The sequence below is a fragment of the Maylandia zebra genome, linkage group LG23, assembly GCF_041146795.1.
Source record: "Maylandia zebra isolate NMK-2024a linkage group LG23, Mzebra_GT3a, whole genome shotgun sequence".
Classification (NCBI taxonomy): domain Eukaryota; kingdom Metazoa; phylum Chordata; class Actinopteri; order Cichliformes; family Cichlidae; genus Maylandia; species Maylandia zebra.
This window is the reverse complement of record NC_135188.1, coordinates 28,740,850-28,758,640: the sequence shown is the minus strand read 5'-3', so window position 1 is coordinate 28,758,640 and position 17,791 is coordinate 28,740,850. Positions and strand designations below refer to the sequence as shown.

Below are 17,791 nucleotides of genomic sequence, written 5' to 3'. Positions count from 1 at the left end.
TGAGAAAATTGCCACTTCCGTGAGCATTGGTGGTTCAGTGGTAGAATTCTCGCCTGCCACGCGGGAGACCCGGGTTCGATTCCCGGCCAATGCACAGTTCCTTTATGCGTGGGGTCTTGGGGGGCATTAAGTTTGTTCTCGCTCACGGCCAGACGGCATCAAGATTTGGAACAAGAAGTTTGTGCAAACCAAACTTGGGTTGGACATCGTATCTGCATTAAGTCAAGATGTTGTTGAGAGGAGACTTTGTACAGTGGCGCGAATTCGGCGGCACAATTGGCAGACTTAGAATTGTCCCCTGCCAGCGCCAGTGGGTGACTAAATATATGTTTACATACATTGCTGGTAAACCCGTGTGTCTTATTAGTGGAGCCAATGTGGCTGTAATTAAGGAATTTAATTTAAGACGGCACTACGAGACAAAAGAAGAGCGGTCCGTTTTGGGGGAAGATGGTGTCTTGAGCCTCGCTTGATACACAGTACGTGGCAAAGGCAACCCATCCATTGTCTACCGCTTGTCCCTTTCAGGTAAGCCGGAGCTGGGTCAAAACACCGTTTTTAGGATCTCCTGTGGCACTCTTCACCTCCAAAGCCCGTTCAGGGCTTAAATACCTGGGGAATCGCCTTTGTTTATCCAAGCTGAATTTCTTTTCTGTGCAGCTTCGAGAAATCGTCCATTTTCCAGTTGCCCGTCAGTCTCGTTGGCACAGTGGGCAGCGCGTCAGTCTCATAATCTGAAGGTCGTGAGTTCGAGCCTCACACGAGGCAGGTGTTTTGGTACAGAGTTGGTCCATCCATTTTGTACAGCTTCTACCCATTTCGAGGACTCTGAAGCATAAGAACCATCCGTTTGTAGTGGATTTTCAGCCTCCTCTGATGCGAGATCTAGAACAGGGATCAATCCAAATCATTCTACCATTGCCCGTGGAAAGCCTTCCCATCTGTTTGATTTCAAGACTCACACGTGGCAGGCGATCCTCCCCTATGGATTCGTGCTGGCCCTCTGGAACCACTTCATCCAACTTTCACCACAATTCCTCTTTCTTTTCTCAGGTCAGAATTGCGGGACACCACACGTTGGCTCCCAAATGACTCCTACCTGTTATTTCTTCTTGGACACTTTGTCCAGGTAGGGTTAGGAATGTCTTTGCATTGGAAGCGGATGAGCAAGGACTGATAATTGGTTATCAGCAGCTCCCGAGCTGAGTCTCTGGAGGTTGCCTGGAGTTCCTTTGCCAACGGGGTCCATTGAGAGGGATAATTTGAAGTCATTCTTGCCTGACTGTTAAGTTGGAACAAGAAGTCTATGCAAACCAAACTTGGGTTGGACATCGTGTCTGCATTAAGTCAAGATGTTGTTGAGAGGAGACTTTGTAGAGTGGCGCAAATTTGGCGGGACAATTGGCAGACTTGTAAGGGCTGGTGGCTCAGCAGTAGAACTGTCGCCTGCCACCCGTGAATCTCGAAATCAGAAGGTAGTGACTTGTAGCCTCACGCAAGCGATGTGCTTTGATGCACAGCACGTGACAGAGTTTGTGCATCCATTTTAAGCGTCTTGAGAGGAGACTTTGGAGAGTGGAATGAATTCAGCGGGACAATTTTCGGATGTGCAAGGGTTGTTAGCTCAGCGGTAGAATTGTCGCCTGCCATGAGTAAGTCTCGAAAACTGGAGGTGTTGAGCTCTATCCTCACGCGAGGCATGTGTTGATGCGCAGTTCGGCCACACATTTTTTGGATGTCCTGTCACACACTTCACCTTCAAGATGGCAGCCCATCCTGGGCTTGAAGAACTGGCAAGTCTGCTTCATTTGTTGACGGCTTCAAAGAATGGTTCGTTTTGGGGGGAGATTGTGCCTTGAGCCTCGCTTGATACACAGTACGTGGCAAAGGCAACCCATCCATTGTCTATCGCTTGTCCCTTTCGGGTAAGCCGGAGCTGGGTCAAAACACAGTTTCCCTGACCGGGAATCGAACCCGGGCCGCGGCGGTGAGAGCGCCGAATCCTGACCACTAGACCATCAGGGAGGTGCGACAGAGTTGTCTTGATGAGTGACGCGTGGCTGTATCGGGCTATATTTTCCATTGCGCCTCGAGAGGAGCGCTTGGGCAATGGCGTGAATTCGGTGAGAAAATTGCCACTTCCGTGAGCATTGGTGGTTCAGTGGTAGAATTCTCGCCTGCCACGCGGGAGACCCGGGTTCGATTCCCGGCCAATGCATAGTTCCTTTATGCGTGGGGTCTTGGGGGGCATTAAGTTTGTTCTCGCTCACGGCCAGACGGCATCAAGATTTGGAACAAGAAGTCTGTGCAACCCAAACTTGGGTTGGACATCGTATCTGCATTAAGTCAAGATGTTGTTGAGAGGAGACTTTGTACAGTGGCGCGAATTCGGCGGCACAATTGGCAGACTTAGAATTGTCCCCTGCCAGCGCCAGTGGGTGACTAAATATATGTTTACAGACATTGCTGGTAAACCCGTGTGTCTTATTAGTGGAGCCAATGTGGCTGTAATTAAGGAATTTAATTTAAGACGGCACTACGAGACAAAAGAAGAGCGGTCCGTTTTGGGGGAAGATGGTGTCTTGAGCCTCGCTTGATACACAGTACGTGGCAAAGGCAACCCATCCATTGTCTACCGCTTGTCCCTTTCAGGTAAGCCGGAGCTGGGTCAAAACACCGTTTTTAGGATCTCCTGTGGCACTCTTCACCTCCAAAGCCCGTTCAGGGCTTAAATACCTGGGGAATCGCCTTTGTTTATCCAAGCTGAAGTTCTTTTCTGTGCAGCTTCGAGAAATCGTCCATTTTCCAGTTGCCCGTCAGTCTCGTTGGCGCAGTAGGCAGCGCGTCAGTCTCATAATCTGAAGGTCGTGAGTTCGAGCCTCACACGAGGCAGGTGTTTTGGTACAGAGTTGGTCCATCCATTTTGTACAGCTTCTACCCATTTCGAGGACTCTGAAGCATAAGAACCATCCGTTTGTAGTGGATTTTCAGCCTCCTCTGATGCGAGATCTAGAACAGGGATCAATCCAAATCATTCTACCATTGCCCGTGGAAAGCCTTCCCATCTGTTTGATTTCAAGACTCACACGTGGCAGGCGATCCTCCCCTATGGATTCGTGCTGGCCCTCTGGAACCACTTCATCCAACTTTCACCACAATTCCTCTTTCTTTTCTCAGGTCAGAATTGCGGGACACCACACGTTGGCTCCCAAATGACTCCTACCTGTTATTTCTTCTTGGACACTTTGTCCAGGTAGGGTTAGGAATGTCTTTGCATTGGAAGCGGATGAGCAAGGACTGATAATTGGTTATCAGCAGCTCCCGAGCTGAGTCTCTGGAGGTTGCCTGGAGTTCCTTTGCCAACGGGGTCCATTGAGAGGGATAATTTGAAGTCATTCTTGCCTGACTGTTAAGTTGGAACAAGAAGTCTATGCAAACCAAACTTGGGTTGGACATCGTGTCTGCATTAAGTCAAGATGTTGTTGAGAGGAGACTTTGTAGAGTGGCGCAAATTTGGCGGGACAATTGGCAGACTTGTAAGGGCTGGTGGCTCAGCAGTAGAACTGTCGCCTGCCACCCGTGAATCTCGAAATCAGAAGGTAGTGACTTGTAGCCTCACGCAAGCGATGTGCTTTGATGCACAGCACGTGACAGAGTTTGTGCATCCATTTTAAGCGTCTTGAGAGGAGACTTTGGAGAGTGGAATGAATTCAGCGGGACAATTTTCGGATGTGCAAGGGTTGTTAGCTCAGCGGTAGAATTGTCGCCTGCCGTGAGTAAGTCTCGAAAACTGGAGGTGTTGAGCTCTATCCTCACGCGAGGCATGTGTTGATGCGCAGTTCGGCCACACATTTTTTGGATGTCCTGTCACACACTTCACCTTCAAGATGGCAGCCCATCCTGGGCTTGAAGAACTGGCAAGTCTGCTTCATTTGTTGACGGCTTCAAAGAATGGTTCGTTTTGGGGGGAGATTGTGCCTTGAGCCTCGCTTGATACACAGTACGTGGCAAAGGCAACCCATCCATTGTCTATCGCTTGTCCCTTTCGGGTAAGCCGGAGCTGGGTCAAAACACAGTTTCCCTGACCGGGAATCGAACCCGGGCCGCGGCGGTGAGAGCGCCGAATCCTGACCACTAGACCATCAGGGAGGTGCGACAGAGTTGTCTTGATGAGTGACGCGTGGCTGTATCGGGCTATATTTTCCATTGCGCCTCGAGAGGAGCGCTTGGGCAATGGCGTGAATTCGGTGAGAAAATTGCCACTTCCGTGAGCATTGGTGGTTCAGTGGTAGAATTCTCGCCTGCCACGCGGGAGACCCGGGTTCGATTCCCGGCCAATGCATAGTTCCTTTATGCGTGGGGTCTTGGGGGGCATTAAGTTTGTTCTCGCTCACGGCCAGACGGCATCAAGATTTGGAACAAGAAGTCTGTGCAACCCAAACTTGGGTTGGACATCGTATCTGCATTAAGTCAAGATGTTGTTGAGAGGAGACTTTGTACAGTGGCGCGAATTCGGCGGCACAATTGGCAGACTTAGAATTGTCCCCTGCCAGCGCCAGTGGGTGACTAAATATATGTTTACAGACATTGCTGGTAAACCCGTGTGTCTTATTAGTGGAGCCAATGTGGCTGTAATTAAGGAATTTAATTTAAGACGGCACTACGAGACAAAAGAAGAGCGGTCCGTTTTGGGGGAAGATGGTGTCTTGAGCCTCGCTTGATACACAGTACGTGGCAAAGGCAACCCATCCATTGTCTACCGCTTGTCCCTTTCAGGTAAGCCGGAGCTGGGTCAAAACACCGTTTTTAGGATCTCCTGTGGCACTCTTCACCTCCAAAGCCCGTTCAGGGCTTAAATACCTGGGGAATCGCCTTTGTTTATCCAAGCTGAAGTTCTTTTCTGTGCAGCTTCGAGAAATCGTCCATTTTCCAGTTGCCCGTCAGTCTCGTTGGCGCAGTAGGCAGCGCGTCAGTCTCATAATCTGAAGGTCGTGAGTTCGAGCCTCACACGAGGCAGGTGTTTTGGTACAGAGTTGGTCCATCCATTTTGTACAGCTTCTACCCATTTCGAGGACTCTGAAGCATAAGAACCATCCGTTTGTAGTGGATTTTCAGCCTCCTCTGATGCGAGATCTAGAACAGGGATCAATCCAAATCATTCTACCATTGCCCGTGGAAAGCCTTCCCATCTGTTTGATTTCAAGACTCACACGTGGCAGGCGATCCTCCCCTATGGATTCGTGCTGGCCCTCTGGAACCACTTCATCCAACTTTCACCACAATTCCTCTTTCTTTTCTCAGGTCAGAATTGCGGGACACCACACGTTGGCTCCCAAATGACTCCTACCTGTTATTTCTTCTTGGACACTTTGTCCAGGTAGGGTTAGGAATGTCTTTGCATTGGAAGCGGATGAGCAAGGACTGATAATTGGTTATCAGCAGCTCCCGAGCTGAGTCTCTGGAGGTTGCCTGGAGTTCCTTTGCCAACGGGGTCCATTGAGAGGGATAATTTGAAGTCATTCTTGCCTGACTGTTAAGTTGGAACAAGAAGTCTATGCAAACCAAACTTGGGTTGGACATCGTGTCTGCATTAAGTCAAGATGTTGTTGAGAGGAGACTTTGTAGAGTGGCGCAAATTTGGCGGGACAATTGGCAGACTTGTAAGGGCTGGTGGCTCAGCAGTAGAACTGTCGCCTGCCACCCGTGAATCTCGAAATCAGAAGGTAGTGACTTGTAGCCTCACGCAAGCGATGTGCTTTGATGCACAGCACGTGACAGAGTTTGTGCATCCATTTTAAGCGTCTTGAGAGGAGACTTTGGAGAGTGGAATGAATTCAGCGGGACAATTTTCGGATGTGCAAGGGTTGTTAGCTCAGCGGTAGAATTGTCGCCTGCCATGAGTAAGTCTCGAAAACTGGAGGTGTTGAGCTCTATCCTCACGCGAGGCATGTGTTGATGCGCAGTTCGGCCACACATTTTTTGGATGTCCTGTCACACACTTCACCTTCAAGATGGCAGCCCATCCTGGGCTTGAAGAACTGGCAAGTCTGCTTCATTTGTTGACGGCTTCAAAGAATGGTTCGTTTTGGGGGGAGATTGTGCCTTGAGCCTCGCTTGATACACAGTACGTGGCAAAGGCAACCCATCCATTGTCTATCGCTTGTCCCTTTCGGGTAAGCCGGAGCTGGGTCAAAACACAGTTTCCCTGACCGGGAATCGAACCCGGGCCGCGGCGGTGAGAGCGCCGAATCCTGACCACTAGACCATCAGGGAGGTGCGACAGAGTTGTCTTGATGAGTGACGCGTGGCTGTATCGGGCTATATTTTCCATTGCGCCTCGAGAGGAGCGCTTGGGCAATGGCGTGAATTCGGTGAGAAAATTGCCACTTCCGTGAGCATTGGTGGTTCAGTGGTAGAATTCTCGCCTGCCACGCGGGAGACCCGGGTTCGATTCCCGGCCAATGCACAGTTCCTTTATGCGTGGGGTCTTGGGGGGCATTAAGTTTGTTCTCGCTCACGGCCAGACGGCATCAAGATTTGGAACAAGAAGTCTGTGCAACCCAAACTTGGGTTGGACATCGTATCTGCATTAAGTCAAGATGTTGTTGAGAGGAGACTTTGTACAGTGGCGCGAATTCGGCGGCACAATTGGCAGACTTAGAATTGTCCCCTGCCAGCGCCAGTGGGTGACTAAATATATGTTTACAGACATTGCTGGTAAACCCGTGTGTCTTATTAGTGGAGCCAATGTGGCTGTAATTAAGGAATTTAATTTAAGACGGCACTACGAGACAAAAGAAGAGCGGTCCGTTTTGGGGGAAGATGGTGTCTTGAGCCTCGCTTGATACACAGTACGTGGCAAAGGCAACCCATCCATTGTCTACCGCTTGTCCCTTTCAGGTAAGCCGGAGCTGGGTCAAAACACCGTTTTTAGGATCTCCTGTGGCACTCTTCACCTCCAAAGCCCGTTCAGGGCTTAAATACCTGGGGAATCGCCTTTGTTTATCCAAGCTGAATTTCTTTTCTGTGCAGCTTCGAGAAATCGTCCATTTTCCAGTTGCCCGTCAGTCTCGTTGGCGCAGTAGGCAGCGCGTCAGTCTCATAATCTGAAGGTCGTGAGTTCGAGCCTCACACGAGGCAGGTGTTTTGGTACAGAGTTGGTCCATCCATTTTGTACAGCTTCTACCCATTTCGAGGACTCTGAAGCATAAGAACCATCCGTTTGTAGTGGATTTTCAGCCTCCTCTGATGCGAGATCTAGAACAGGGATCAATCCAAATCATTCTACCATTGCCCGTGGAAAGCCTTCCCATCTGTTTGATTTCAAGACTCACACGTGGCAGGCGATCCTCCCCTATGGATTCGTGCTGGCCCTCTGGAACCACTTCATCCAACTTTCACCACAATTCCTCTTTCTTTTCTCAGGTCAGAATTGCGGGACACCACACGTTGGCTCCCAAATGACTCCTACCTGTTATTTCTTCTTGGACACTTTGTCCAGGTAGGGTTAGGAATGTCTTTGCATTGGAAGCGGATGAGCAAGGACTGATAATTGGTTATCAGCAGCTCCCGAGCTGAGTCTCTGGAGGTTGCCTGGAGTTCCTTTGCCAACGGGGTCCATTGAGAGGGATAATTTGAAGTCATTCTTGCCTGACTGTTAAGTTGGAACAAGAAGTCTATGCAAACCAAACTTGGGTTGGACATCGTGTCTGCATTAAGTCAAGATGTTGTTGAGAGGAGACTTTGTAGAGTGGCGCAAATTTGGCGGGACAATTGGCAGACTTGTAAGGGCTGGTGGCTCAGCAGTAGAACTGTCGCCTGCCACCCGTGAATCTCGAAATCAGAAGGTAGTGACTTGTAGCCTCACGCAAGCGATGTGCTTTGATGCACAGCACGTGACAGAGTTTGTGCATCCATTTTAAGCGTCTTGAGAGGAGACTTTGGAGAGTGGAATGAATTCAGCGGGACAATTTTCGGATGTGCAAGGGTTGTTAGCTCAGCGGTAGAATTGTCGCCTGCCATGAGTAAGTCTCGAAAACTGGAGGTGTTGAGCTCTATCCTCACGCGAGGCATGTGTTGATGCGCAGTTCGGCCACACATTTTTTGGATGTCCTGTCACACACTTCACCTTCAAGATGGCAGCCCATCCTGGGCTTGAAGAACTGGCAAGTCTGCTTCATTTGTTGACGGCTTCAAAGAATGGTTCGTTTTGGGGGGAGATTGTGCCTTGAGCCTCGCTTGATACACAGTACGTGGCAAAGGCAACCCATCCATTGTCTATCGCTTGTCCCTTTCGGGTAAGCCGGAGCTGGGTCAAAACACAGTTTCCCTGACCGGGAATCGAACCCGGGCCGCGGCGGTGAGAGCGCCGAATCCTGACCACTAGACCATCAGGGAGGTGCGACAGAGTTGTCTTGATGAGTGACGCGTGGCTGTATCGGGCTATATTTTCCATTGCGCCTCGAGAGGAGCGCTTGGGCAATGGCGTGAATTCGGTGAGAAAATTGCCACTTCCGTGAGCATTGGTGGTTCAGTGGTAGAATTCTCGCCTGCCACGCGGGAGACCCGGGTTCGATTCCCGGCCAATGCACAGTTCCTTTATGCGTGGGGTCTTGGGGGGCATTAAGTTTGTTCTCGCTCACGGCCAGACGGCATCAAGATTTGGAACAAGAAGTCTGTGCAACCCAAACTTGGGTTGGACATCGTATCTGCATTAAGTCAAGATGTTGTTGAGAGGAGACTTTGTACAGTGGCGCGAATTCGGCGGCACAATTGGCAGACTTAGAATTGTCCCCTGCCAGCGCCAGTGGGTGACTAAATATATGTTTACAGACATTGCTGGTAAACCCGTGTGTCTTATTAGTGGAGCCAATGTGGCTGTAATTAAGGAATTTAATTTAAGACGGCACTACGAGACAAAAGAAGAGCGGTCCGTTTTGGGGGAAGATGGTGTCTTGAGCCTCGCTTGATACACAGTACGTGGCAAAGGCAACCCATCCATTGTCTACCGCTTGTCCCTTTCAGGTAAGCCGGAGCTGGGTCAAAACACCGTTTTTAGGATCTCCTGTGGCACTCTTCACCTCCAAAGCCCGTTCAGGGCTTAAATACCTGGGGAATCGCCTTTGTTTATCCAAGCTGAAGTTCTTTTCTGTGCAGCTTCGAGAAATCGTCCATTTTCCAGTTGCCCGTCAGTCTCGTTGGCGCAGTAGGCAGCGCGTCAGTCTCATAATCTGAAGGTCGTGAGTTCGAGCCTCACACGAGGCAGGTGTTTTGGTACAGAGTTGGTCCATCCATTTTGTACAGCTTCTACCCATTTCGAGGACTCTGAAGCATAAGAACCATCCGTTTGTAGTGGATTTTCAGCCTCCTCTGATGCGAGATCTAGAACAGGGATCAATCCAAATCATTCTACCATTGCCCGTGGAAAGCCTTCCCATCTGTTTGATTTCAAGACTCACACGTGGCAGGCGATCCTCCCCTATGGATTCGTGCTGGCCCTCTGGAACCACTTCATCCAACTTTCACCACAATTCCTCTTTCTTTTCTCAGGTCAGAATTGCGGGACACCACACGTTGGCTCCCAAATGACTCCTACCTGTTATTTCTTCTTGGACACTTTGTCCAGGTAGGGTTAGGAATGTCTTTGCATTGGAAGCGGATGAGCAAGGACTGATAATTGGTTATCAGCAGCTCCCGAGCTGAGTCTCTGGAGGTTGCCTGGAGTTCCTTTGCCAACGGGGTCCATTGAGAGGGATAATTTGAAGTCATTCTTGCCTGACTGTTAAGTTGGAACAAGAAGTCTATGCAAACCAAACTTGGGTTGGACATCGTGTCTGCATTAAGTCAAGATGTTGTTGAGAGGAGACTTTGTAGAGTGGCGCAAATTTGGCGGGACAATTGGCAGACTTGTAAGGGCTGGTGGCTCAGCAGTAGAACTGTCGCCTGCCACCCGTGAATCTCGAAATCAGAAGGTAGTGACTTGTAGCCTCACGCAAGCGATGTGCTTTGATGCACAGCACGTGACAGAGTTTGTGCATCCATTTTAAGCGTCTTGAGAGGAGACTTTGGAGAGTGGAATGAATTCAGCGGGACAATTTTCGGATGTGCAAGGGTTGTTAGCTCAGCGGTAGAATTGTCGCCTGCCATGAGTAAGTCTCGAAAACTGGAGGTGTTGAGCTCTATCCTCACGCGAGGCATGTGTTGATGCGCAGTTCGGCCACACATTTTTTGGATGTCCTGTCACACACTTCACCTTCAAGATGGCAGCCCATCCTGGGCTTGAAGAACTGGCAAGTCTGCTTCATTTGTTGACGGCTTCAAAGAATGGTTCGTTTTGGGGGGAGATTGTGCCTTGAGCCTCGCTTGATACACAGTACGTGGCAAAGGCAACCCATCCATTGTCTATCGCTTGTCCCTTTCGGGTAAGCCGGAGCTGGGTCAAAACACAGTTTCCCTGACCGGGAATCGAACCCGGGCCGCGGCGGTGAGAGCGCCGAATCCTGACCACTAGACCATCAGGGAGGTGCGACAGAGTTGTCTTGATGAGTGACGCGTGGCTGTATCGGGCTATATTTTCCATTGCGCCTCGAGAGGAGCGCTTGGGCAATGGCGTGAATTCGGTGAGAAAATTGCCACTTCCGTGAGCATTGGTGGTTCAGTGGTAGAATTCTCGCCTGCCACGCGGGAGACCCGGCTTCGATTCCCGGCCAATGCACAGTTCCTTTATGCGTGGGGTCTTGGAGGGCATTAAGTTTGTTCTCGCTCACGGCCAGACGGCATCAAGATTTGGAACAAGAAGTCTGTGCAACCCAAACTTGGGTTGGACATCGTATCTGCATTAAGTCAAGATGTTGTTGAGAGGAGACTTTGTACAGTGGCGCGAATTCGGCGGCACAATTGGCAGACTTAGAATTGTCCCCTGCCAGCGCCAGTGGGTGACTAAATATATGTTTACAGACATTGCTGGTAAACCCGTGTGTCTTATTAGTGGAGCCAATGTGGCTGTAATTAAGGAATTTAATTTAAGACGGCACTACGAGACAAAAGAAGAGCGGTCCGTTTTGGGGGAATATGGTGTCTTGAGCCTCGCTTGATACACAGTACGTGGCAAAGGCAACCCATCCATTGTCTACCGCTTGTCCCTTTCAGGTAAGCCGGAGCTGGGTCAAAACACCGTTTTTAGGATCTCCTGTGGCACTCTTCACCTCCAAAGCCCGTTCAGGGCTTAAATACCTGGGGAATCGCCTTTGTTTATCCAAGCTGAATTTCTTTTCTGTGCAGCTTCGAGAAATCGTCCATTTTCCAGTTGCCCGTCAGTCTCGTTGGCGCAGTAGGCAGCGCGTCAGTCTCATAATCTGAAGGTCGTGAGTTCGAGCCTCACACGAGGCAGGTGTTTTGGTACAGAGTTGGTCCATCCATTTTGTACAGCTTCTACCCATTTCGAGGACTCTGAAGCATAAGAGCCATCCGTTTGTAGTGGATTTTCAGCCTCCTCTGATGCGAGATCTAGAACAGGGATCAATCCAAATCATTCTACCATTGCCCGTGGAAAGCCTTCCCATCTGTTTGATTTCAAGACTCACACGTGGCAGGCGATCCTCCCCTATGGATTCGTGCTGGCCCTCTGGAACCACTTCATCCAACTTTCACCACAATTCCTCTTTCTTTTCTCAGGTCAGAATTGCGGGACACCACACGTTGGCTCCCAAATGACTCCTACCTGTTATTTCTTCTTGGACACTTTGTCCAGGTAGGGTTAGGAATGTCTTTGCATTGGAAGCGGATGAGCAAGGACTGATAATTGGTTATCAGCAGCTCCCGAGCTGAGTCTCTGGAGGTTGCCTGGAGTTCCTTTGCCAACGGGGTCCATTGAGAGGGATAATTTGAAGTCATTCTTGCCTGACTGTTAAGTTGGAACAAGAAGTCTATGCAAACCAAACTTGGGTTGGACATCGTGTCTGCATTAAGTCAAGATGTTGTTGAGAGGAGACTTTGTAGAGTGGCGCAAATTTGGCGGGACAATTGGCAGACTTGTAAGGGCTGGTGGCTCAGCAGTAGAACTGTCGCCTGCCACCCGTGAATCTCGAAATCAGAAGGTAGTGACTTGTAGCCTCACGCAAGCGATGTGCTTTGATGCACAGCACGTGACAGAGTTTGTGCATCCATTTTAAGCGTCTTGAGAGGAGACTTTGGAGAGTGGAATGAATTCAGCGGGACAATTTTCGGATGTGCAAGGGTTGTTAGCTCAGCGGTAGAATTGTCGCCTGCCATGAGTAAGTCTCGAAAACTGGAGGTGTTGAGCTCTATCCTCACGCGAGGCATGTGTTGATGCGCAGTTCGGCCACACATTTTTTGGATGTCCTGTCACACACTTCACCTTCAAGATGGCAGCCCATCCTGGGCTTGAAGAACTGGCAAGTCTGCTTCATTTGTTGACGGCTTCAAAGAATGGTTCGTTTTGGGGGGAGATTGTGCCTTGAGCCTCGCTTGATACACAGTACGTGGCAAAGGCAACCCATCCATTGTCTATCGCTTGTCCCTTTCGGGTAAGCCGGAGCTGGGTCAAAACACAGTTTCCCTGACCGGGAATCGAACCCGGGCCGCGGCGGTGAGAGCGCCGAATCCTGACCACTAGACCATCAGGGAGGTGCGACAGAGTTGTCTTGATGAGTGACGCGTGGCTGTATCGGGCTATATTTTCCATTGCGCCTCGAGAGGAGCGCTTGGGCAATGGCGTGAATTCGGTGAGAAAATTGCCACTTCCGTGAGCATTGGTGGTTCAGTGGTAGAATTCTCGCCTGCCACGCGGGAGACCCGGGTTCGATTCCCGGCCAATGCACAGTTCCTTTATGCGTGGGGTCTTGGGGGGCATTAAGTTTGTTCTCGCTCACGGCCAGACGGCATCAAGATTTGGAACAAGAAGTCTGTGCAACCCAAACTTGGGTTGGACATCGTATCTGCATTAAGTCAAGATGTTGTTGAGAGGAGACTTTGTACAGTGGCGCGAATTCGGCGGCACAATTGGCAGACTTAGAATTGTCCCCTGCCAGCGCCAGTGGGTGACTAAATATATGTTTACAGACATTGCTGGTAAACCCGTGTGTCTTATTAGTGGAGCCAATGTGGCTGTAATTAAGGAATTTAATTTAAGACGGCACTACGAGACAAAAGAAGAGCGGTCCGTTTTGGGGGAAGATGGTGTCTTGAGCCTCGCTTGATACACAGTACGTGGCAAAGGCAACCCATCCATTGTCTACCGCTTGTCCCTTTCAGGTAAGCCGGAGCTGGGTCAAAACACCGTTTTTAGGATCTCCTGTGGCACTCTTCACCTCCAAAGCCCGTTCAGGGCTTAAATACCTGGGGAATCGCCTTTGTTTATCCAAGCTGAATTTCTTTTCTGTGCAGCTTCGAGAAATCGTCCATTTTCCAGTTGCCCGTCAGTCTCGTTGGCGCAGTAGGCAGCGCGTCAGTCTCATAATCTGAAGGTCGTGAGTTCGAGCCTCACACGAGGCAGGTGTTTTGGTACAGAGTTGGTCCATCCATTTTGTACAGCTTCTACCCATTTCGAGGACTCTGAAGCATAAGAGCCATCCGTTTGTAGTGGATTTTCAGCCTCCTCTGATGCGAGATCTAGAACAGGGATCAATCCAAATCATTCTACCATTGCCCGTGGAAAGCCTTCCCATCTGTTTGATTTCAAGACTCACACGTGGCAGGCGATCCTCCCCTATGGATTCGTGCTGGCCCTCTGGAACCACTTCATCCAACTTTCACCACAATTCCTCTTTCTTTTCTCAGGTCAGAATTGCGGGACACCACACGTTGGCTCCCAAATGACTCCTACCTGTTATTTCTTCTTGGACACTTTGTCCAGGTAGGGTTAGGAATGTCTTTGCATTGGAAGCGGATGAGCAAGGACTGATAATTGGTTATCAGCAGCTCCCGAGCTGAGTCTCTGGAGGTTGCCTGGAGTTCCTTTGCCAACGGGGTCCATTGAGAGGGATAATTTGAAGTCATTCTTGCCTGACTGTTAAGTTGGAACAAGAAGTCTATGCAAACCAAACTTGGGTTGGACATCGTGTCTGCATTAAGTCAAGATGTTGTTGAGAGGAGACTTTGTAGAGTGGCGCAAATTTGGCGGGACAATTGGCAGACTTGTAAGGGCTGGTGGCTCAGCAGTAGAACTGTCGCCTGCCACCCGTGAATCTCGAAATCAGAAGGTAGTGACTTGTAGCCTCACGCAAGCGATGTGCTTTGATGCACAGCACGTGACAGAGTTTGTGCATCCATTTTAAGCGTCTTGAGAGGAGACTTTGGAGAGTGGAATGAATTCAGCGGGACAATTTTCGGATGTGCAAGGGTTGTTAGCTCAGCGGTAGAATTGTCGCCTGCCATGAGTAAGTCTCGAAAACTGGAGGTGTTGAGCTCTATCCTCACGCGAGGCATGTGTTGATGCGCAGTTCGGCCACACATTTTTTGGATGTCCTGTCACACACTTCACCTTCAAGATGGCAGCCCATCCTGGGCTTGAAGAACTGGCAAGTCTGCTTCATTTGTTGACGGCTTCAAAGAATGGTTCGTTTTGGGGGGAGATTGTGCCTTGAGCCTCGCTTGATACACAGTACGTGGCAAAGGCAACCCATCCATTGTCTATCGCTTGTCCCTTTCGGGTAAGCCGGAGCTGGGTCAAAACACAGTTTCCCTGACCGGGAATCGAACCCGGGCCGCGGCGGTGAGAGCGCCGAATCCTGACCACTAGACCATCAGGGAGGTGCGACAGAGTTGTCTTGATGAGTGACGCGTGGCTGTATCGGGCTATATTTTCCATTGCGCCTCGAGAGGAGCGCTTGGGCAATGGCGTGAATTCGGTGAGAAAATTGCCACTTCCGTGAGCATTGGTGGTTCAGTGGTAGAATTCTCGCCTGCCACGCGGGAGACCCGGCTTCGATTCCCGGCCAATGCACAGTTCCTTTATGCGTGGGGTCTTGGGGGGCATTAAGTTTGTTCTCGCTCACGGCCAGACGGCATCAAGATTTGGAACAAGAAGTCTGTGCAACCCAAACTTGGGTTGGACATCGTATCTGCATTAAGTCAAGATGTTGTTGAGAGGAGACTTTGTACAGTGGCGCGAATTCGGCGGCACAATTGGCAGACTTAGAATTGTCCCCTGCCAGCGCCAGTGGGTGACTAAATATATGTTTACAGACATTGCTGGTAAACCCGTGTGTCTTATTAGTGGAGCCAATGTGGCTGTAATTAAGGAATTTAATTTAAGACGGCACTACGAGACAAAAGAAGAGCGGTCCGTTTTGGGGGAAGATGGTGTCTTGAGCCTCGCTTGATACACAGTACGTGGCAAAGGCAACCCATCCATTGTCTACCGCTTGTCCCTTTCAGGTAAGCCAGAGCTGGGTCAAAACTCCGTTTTTAGGATCTCCTGTGGCACTCTTCACCTCCAAAGCCCGTTCAGGGCTTAAATACCTGGGGAATCGCCTTTGTTTATCCAAGCTGAATTTCTTTTCTGTGCAGCTTCGAGAAATCGTCCATTTTCCAGTTGCCCGTCAGTCTCGTTGGCGCAGTAGGCAGCGCGTCAGTCTCATAATCTGAAGGTCGTGAGTTCGAGCCTCACACGAGGCAGGTGTTTTGGTACAGAGTTGGTCCATCCATTTTGTACAGCTTCTACCCATTTCGAGGACTCTGAAGCATAAGAACCATCCGTTTGTAGTGGATTTTCAGCCTCCTCTGATGCGAGATCTAGAACAGGGATCAATCCAAATCATTCTACCATTGCCTGTGGAAAGCCTTCCCATCTGTTTGATTTCAAGACTCACACGTGGCAGGCGATCCTCCCCTATGGATTCGTGCTGGCCCTCTGGAACCACTTCATCCAACTTTCACCACAATTCCTCTTTCTTTTCTCAGGTCAGAATTGCGGGACACCACACGTTGGCTCCCAAATGACTCCTACCTGTTATTTCTTCTTGGACACTTTGTCCAGGACTCTGAAGCATAAGAACCATCCGACTCACACGTGGCAGGCGATCCTCCCCTATGGATTCGTGCTGGCCCTCTGGAACCACTTCATCCAACTTTCACCACAATTCCTCTTTCTTTTCTCAGGTCAGAATTGCGGGGCACCTCACGTTGGCTCCCAAATCAATCAATCAATCAATCAATCAATCAATCAATCAATCAATCAATCAATCAATCAATCTTTATTTATAAAGCACTTTTCATACAAAAAATGTAGCACAAAGTGCTTTACATAGTTAAAAGCAGCCCACCCCACCCTCCAACTCACTCCCCACACTCTCATTAACATAAATGATGTGAATACACACATATCCCCCCCCCCCCCCCCCCACCCCCCACACACACACACACACGCACACTTAAAGAGTAAAAATTGGGCTGGGTTCACATGAGCCAAGTGAGGAAACACTATAACAGGGATCCGTCTGCACCGAGAGCCGGTCACAGACCGCAGCCTCCAGGCTGGGCACACAGCAGGAGGGAGGCAAGGGAGCCCCCCAGCCAGGCTGAGAGGACCCCCAGAGACCCAGCAGCCACGGTCGATCACAGCCCCGGTGCAGAGAGCCCCCTCCAAGGAAACACTGGAGATATGCCACAATAGGCTATATACAGGGTAAAATTCTAAAATAAATAAGAACGGGATACAATATAAATATAAATGTAAATAGAGTAAGAAGATTAAAAAATGGATAAGAATAAAATCAATAAATATTAGGTAAAGCCTAAATTAATAATAAAATAACAGGATAGAATAAATAAGCATAAAATAAATAAACGCTAAGTAAAAGCTAAATTAAAAAGGTGAGTCGTGAGCCTGTTCTTAAAAACACGTACGTTCTCTGCGGCCCTGAGCTCCTCCGGCAAATGACTCCTACCTGTTATTTCTTCTTGGACACTTTGTCCAGGTAGGGTTAGGAATGTCTTTGCATTGGAAGCGGATGAGCAAGGGCTGATAATTGGTTATCGGCAGCTCCCGAGATGAGTCTCTGGAGGTTGCCTGGAGTTCCTTTGCCAACAGGGTCCATTGAGAGGGATAATTTGAAATCATTCTTGCCTGACTGTTAAGTTGGAACAAGAAGTCTATGTGGTAGTGACTTGTAGTCTCACGCAAGCGATGTCCTTTGATGCACAGCACGTGACAGAGTTTGTGCATCCATTTCAAGCTGCATCAGTCTCATAATCTGAAGGTCGTCAGTTCGAGCCTCACACGAGGCAGGTGTTTTGGTACAGAGTTGGTCCATCCATTTTGTACCACTTCTACCCATTTCGAGGACGATAGAGCCTAAGAACCATCTGTTTGTTGTGGATTTTCAGCCTCCTCTGATGCGAGATCTTTTCTCGATTTTTGAGAAAATTAAAAGATTTTAAGTGCGCCTTACAGTGCGGAAAATACGGTAAACTTCCCTTGCTATTCATCCCCAAAGATTTTCAATTCGATTTAGATCAGGGTAATGCGCAGTATGTTCCAGAAGAGTGATGTTATTCTCCTGGAAGAAGTCCCTTGTCCTGCAGGCATTGTATACTGTAGCATTGACCTGTTGAAAAACCCAGTCGTCACCATGCAGACAAGAGCCCTCAGTCACGAGGGATCCTCTCTGCAACATCTGGACATATCCAGCGGCCATTTGACCCCCCTGCACATCCTGAAGTTCCATTGTTCCACTGAAGGAAAAAGCACCCCAAACCATTATGGTGCCCCCTCCACTATGCAGCGTAAAAAACATCTCAGGTGGATCTGCTTGTCATGCCAGTAACGTTG

The 17,791-nt window shown here is 49.5% G+C and overlaps 23 non-coding genes across 23 annotated transcripts; 16 read left to right on the top strand and 7 right to left on the bottom strand.

The window, feature by feature from the left end:
• The first annotated feature begins 23 nt into the window (after positions 1-23).
• trnag-gcc (transfer RNA glycine (anticodon GCC)) lies at positions 24-94 on the top strand. The gene has a single exon. It is a non-coding gene; the product is annotated as a tRNA-Gly (tRNA).
• Positions 95-695: 601 nt separating this feature from the next.
• On the top strand, positions 696-768 carry trnam-cau (transfer RNA methionine (anticodon CAU)). The gene has a single exon. It is a non-coding gene; the product is annotated as a tRNA-Met (tRNA).
• A 1,185-nt stretch (positions 769-1,953) lies between these two features.
• On the bottom strand, positions 1,954-2,025 carry trnae-cuc (transfer RNA glutamic acid (anticodon CUC)). Its single transcript has one exon. It is a non-coding gene; the product is annotated as a tRNA-Glu (tRNA).
• Positions 2,026-2,147: 122 nt separating this feature from the next.
• Positions 2,148-2,218, top strand: trnag-gcc (transfer RNA glycine (anticodon GCC)). The gene has a single exon. It is a non-coding gene; the product is annotated as a tRNA-Gly (tRNA).
• A 601-nt stretch (positions 2,219-2,819) lies between these two features.
• Positions 2,820-2,892, top strand: trnam-cau (transfer RNA methionine (anticodon CAU)). The gene has a single exon. It is a non-coding gene; the product is annotated as a tRNA-Met (tRNA).
• Positions 2,893-4,077: 1,185 nt separating this feature from the next.
• Positions 4,078-4,149, bottom strand: trnae-cuc (transfer RNA glutamic acid (anticodon CUC)). The gene has a single exon. It is a non-coding gene; the product is annotated as a tRNA-Glu (tRNA).
• A 122-nt stretch (positions 4,150-4,271) lies between these two features.
• Positions 4,272-4,342, top strand: trnag-gcc (transfer RNA glycine (anticodon GCC)). The gene has a single exon. It is a non-coding gene; the product is annotated as a tRNA-Gly (tRNA).
• A 601-nt stretch (positions 4,343-4,943) lies between these two features.
• trnam-cau (transfer RNA methionine (anticodon CAU)) lies at positions 4,944-5,016 on the top strand. Its single transcript has one exon. It is a non-coding gene; the product is annotated as a tRNA-Met (tRNA).
• A 1,185-nt stretch (positions 5,017-6,201) lies between these two features.
• trnae-cuc (transfer RNA glutamic acid (anticodon CUC)) lies at positions 6,202-6,273 on the bottom strand. Its single transcript has one exon. It is a non-coding gene; the product is annotated as a tRNA-Glu (tRNA).
• Positions 6,274-6,395: 122 nt separating this feature from the next.
• Positions 6,396-6,466, top strand: trnag-gcc (transfer RNA glycine (anticodon GCC)). Its single transcript has one exon. It is a non-coding gene; the product is annotated as a tRNA-Gly (tRNA).
• A 601-nt stretch (positions 6,467-7,067) lies between these two features.
• Positions 7,068-7,140, top strand: trnam-cau (transfer RNA methionine (anticodon CAU)). The gene has a single exon. It is a non-coding gene; the product is annotated as a tRNA-Met (tRNA).
• A 1,185-nt stretch (positions 7,141-8,325) lies between these two features.
• trnae-cuc (transfer RNA glutamic acid (anticodon CUC)) lies at positions 8,326-8,397 on the bottom strand. The gene has a single exon. It is a non-coding gene; the product is annotated as a tRNA-Glu (tRNA).
• Positions 8,398-8,519: 122 nt separating this feature from the next.
• Positions 8,520-8,590, top strand: trnag-gcc (transfer RNA glycine (anticodon GCC)). The gene has a single exon. It is a non-coding gene; the product is annotated as a tRNA-Gly (tRNA).
• Positions 8,591-9,191: 601 nt separating this feature from the next.
• On the top strand, positions 9,192-9,264 carry trnam-cau (transfer RNA methionine (anticodon CAU)). The gene has a single exon. It is a non-coding gene; the product is annotated as a tRNA-Met (tRNA).
• A 1,185-nt stretch (positions 9,265-10,449) lies between these two features.
• trnae-cuc (transfer RNA glutamic acid (anticodon CUC)) lies at positions 10,450-10,521 on the bottom strand. The gene has a single exon. It is a non-coding gene; the product is annotated as a tRNA-Glu (tRNA).
• Positions 10,522-10,643: 122 nt separating this feature from the next.
• trnag-gcc (transfer RNA glycine (anticodon GCC)) lies at positions 10,644-10,714 on the top strand. The gene has a single exon. It is a non-coding gene; the product is annotated as a tRNA-Gly (tRNA).
• Positions 10,715-11,315: 601 nt separating this feature from the next.
• On the top strand, positions 11,316-11,388 carry trnam-cau (transfer RNA methionine (anticodon CAU)). The gene has a single exon. It is a non-coding gene; the product is annotated as a tRNA-Met (tRNA).
• Positions 11,389-12,573: 1,185 nt separating this feature from the next.
• Positions 12,574-12,645, bottom strand: trnae-cuc (transfer RNA glutamic acid (anticodon CUC)). The gene has a single exon. It is a non-coding gene; the product is annotated as a tRNA-Glu (tRNA).
• Positions 12,646-12,767: 122 nt separating this feature from the next.
• Positions 12,768-12,838, top strand: trnag-gcc (transfer RNA glycine (anticodon GCC)). Its single transcript has one exon. It is a non-coding gene; the product is annotated as a tRNA-Gly (tRNA).
• Positions 12,839-13,439: 601 nt separating this feature from the next.
• Positions 13,440-13,512, top strand: trnam-cau (transfer RNA methionine (anticodon CAU)). Its single transcript has one exon. It is a non-coding gene; the product is annotated as a tRNA-Met (tRNA).
• A 1,185-nt stretch (positions 13,513-14,697) lies between these two features.
• trnae-cuc (transfer RNA glutamic acid (anticodon CUC)) lies at positions 14,698-14,769 on the bottom strand. Its single transcript has one exon. It is a non-coding gene; the product is annotated as a tRNA-Glu (tRNA).
• A 122-nt stretch (positions 14,770-14,891) lies between these two features.
• On the top strand, positions 14,892-14,962 carry trnag-gcc (transfer RNA glycine (anticodon GCC)). The gene has a single exon. It is a non-coding gene; the product is annotated as a tRNA-Gly (tRNA).
• A 601-nt stretch (positions 14,963-15,563) lies between these two features.
• trnam-cau (transfer RNA methionine (anticodon CAU)) lies at positions 15,564-15,636 on the top strand. Its single transcript has one exon. It is a non-coding gene; the product is annotated as a tRNA-Met (tRNA).
• Positions 15,637-17,791: the final 2,155 nt, after the last annotated feature.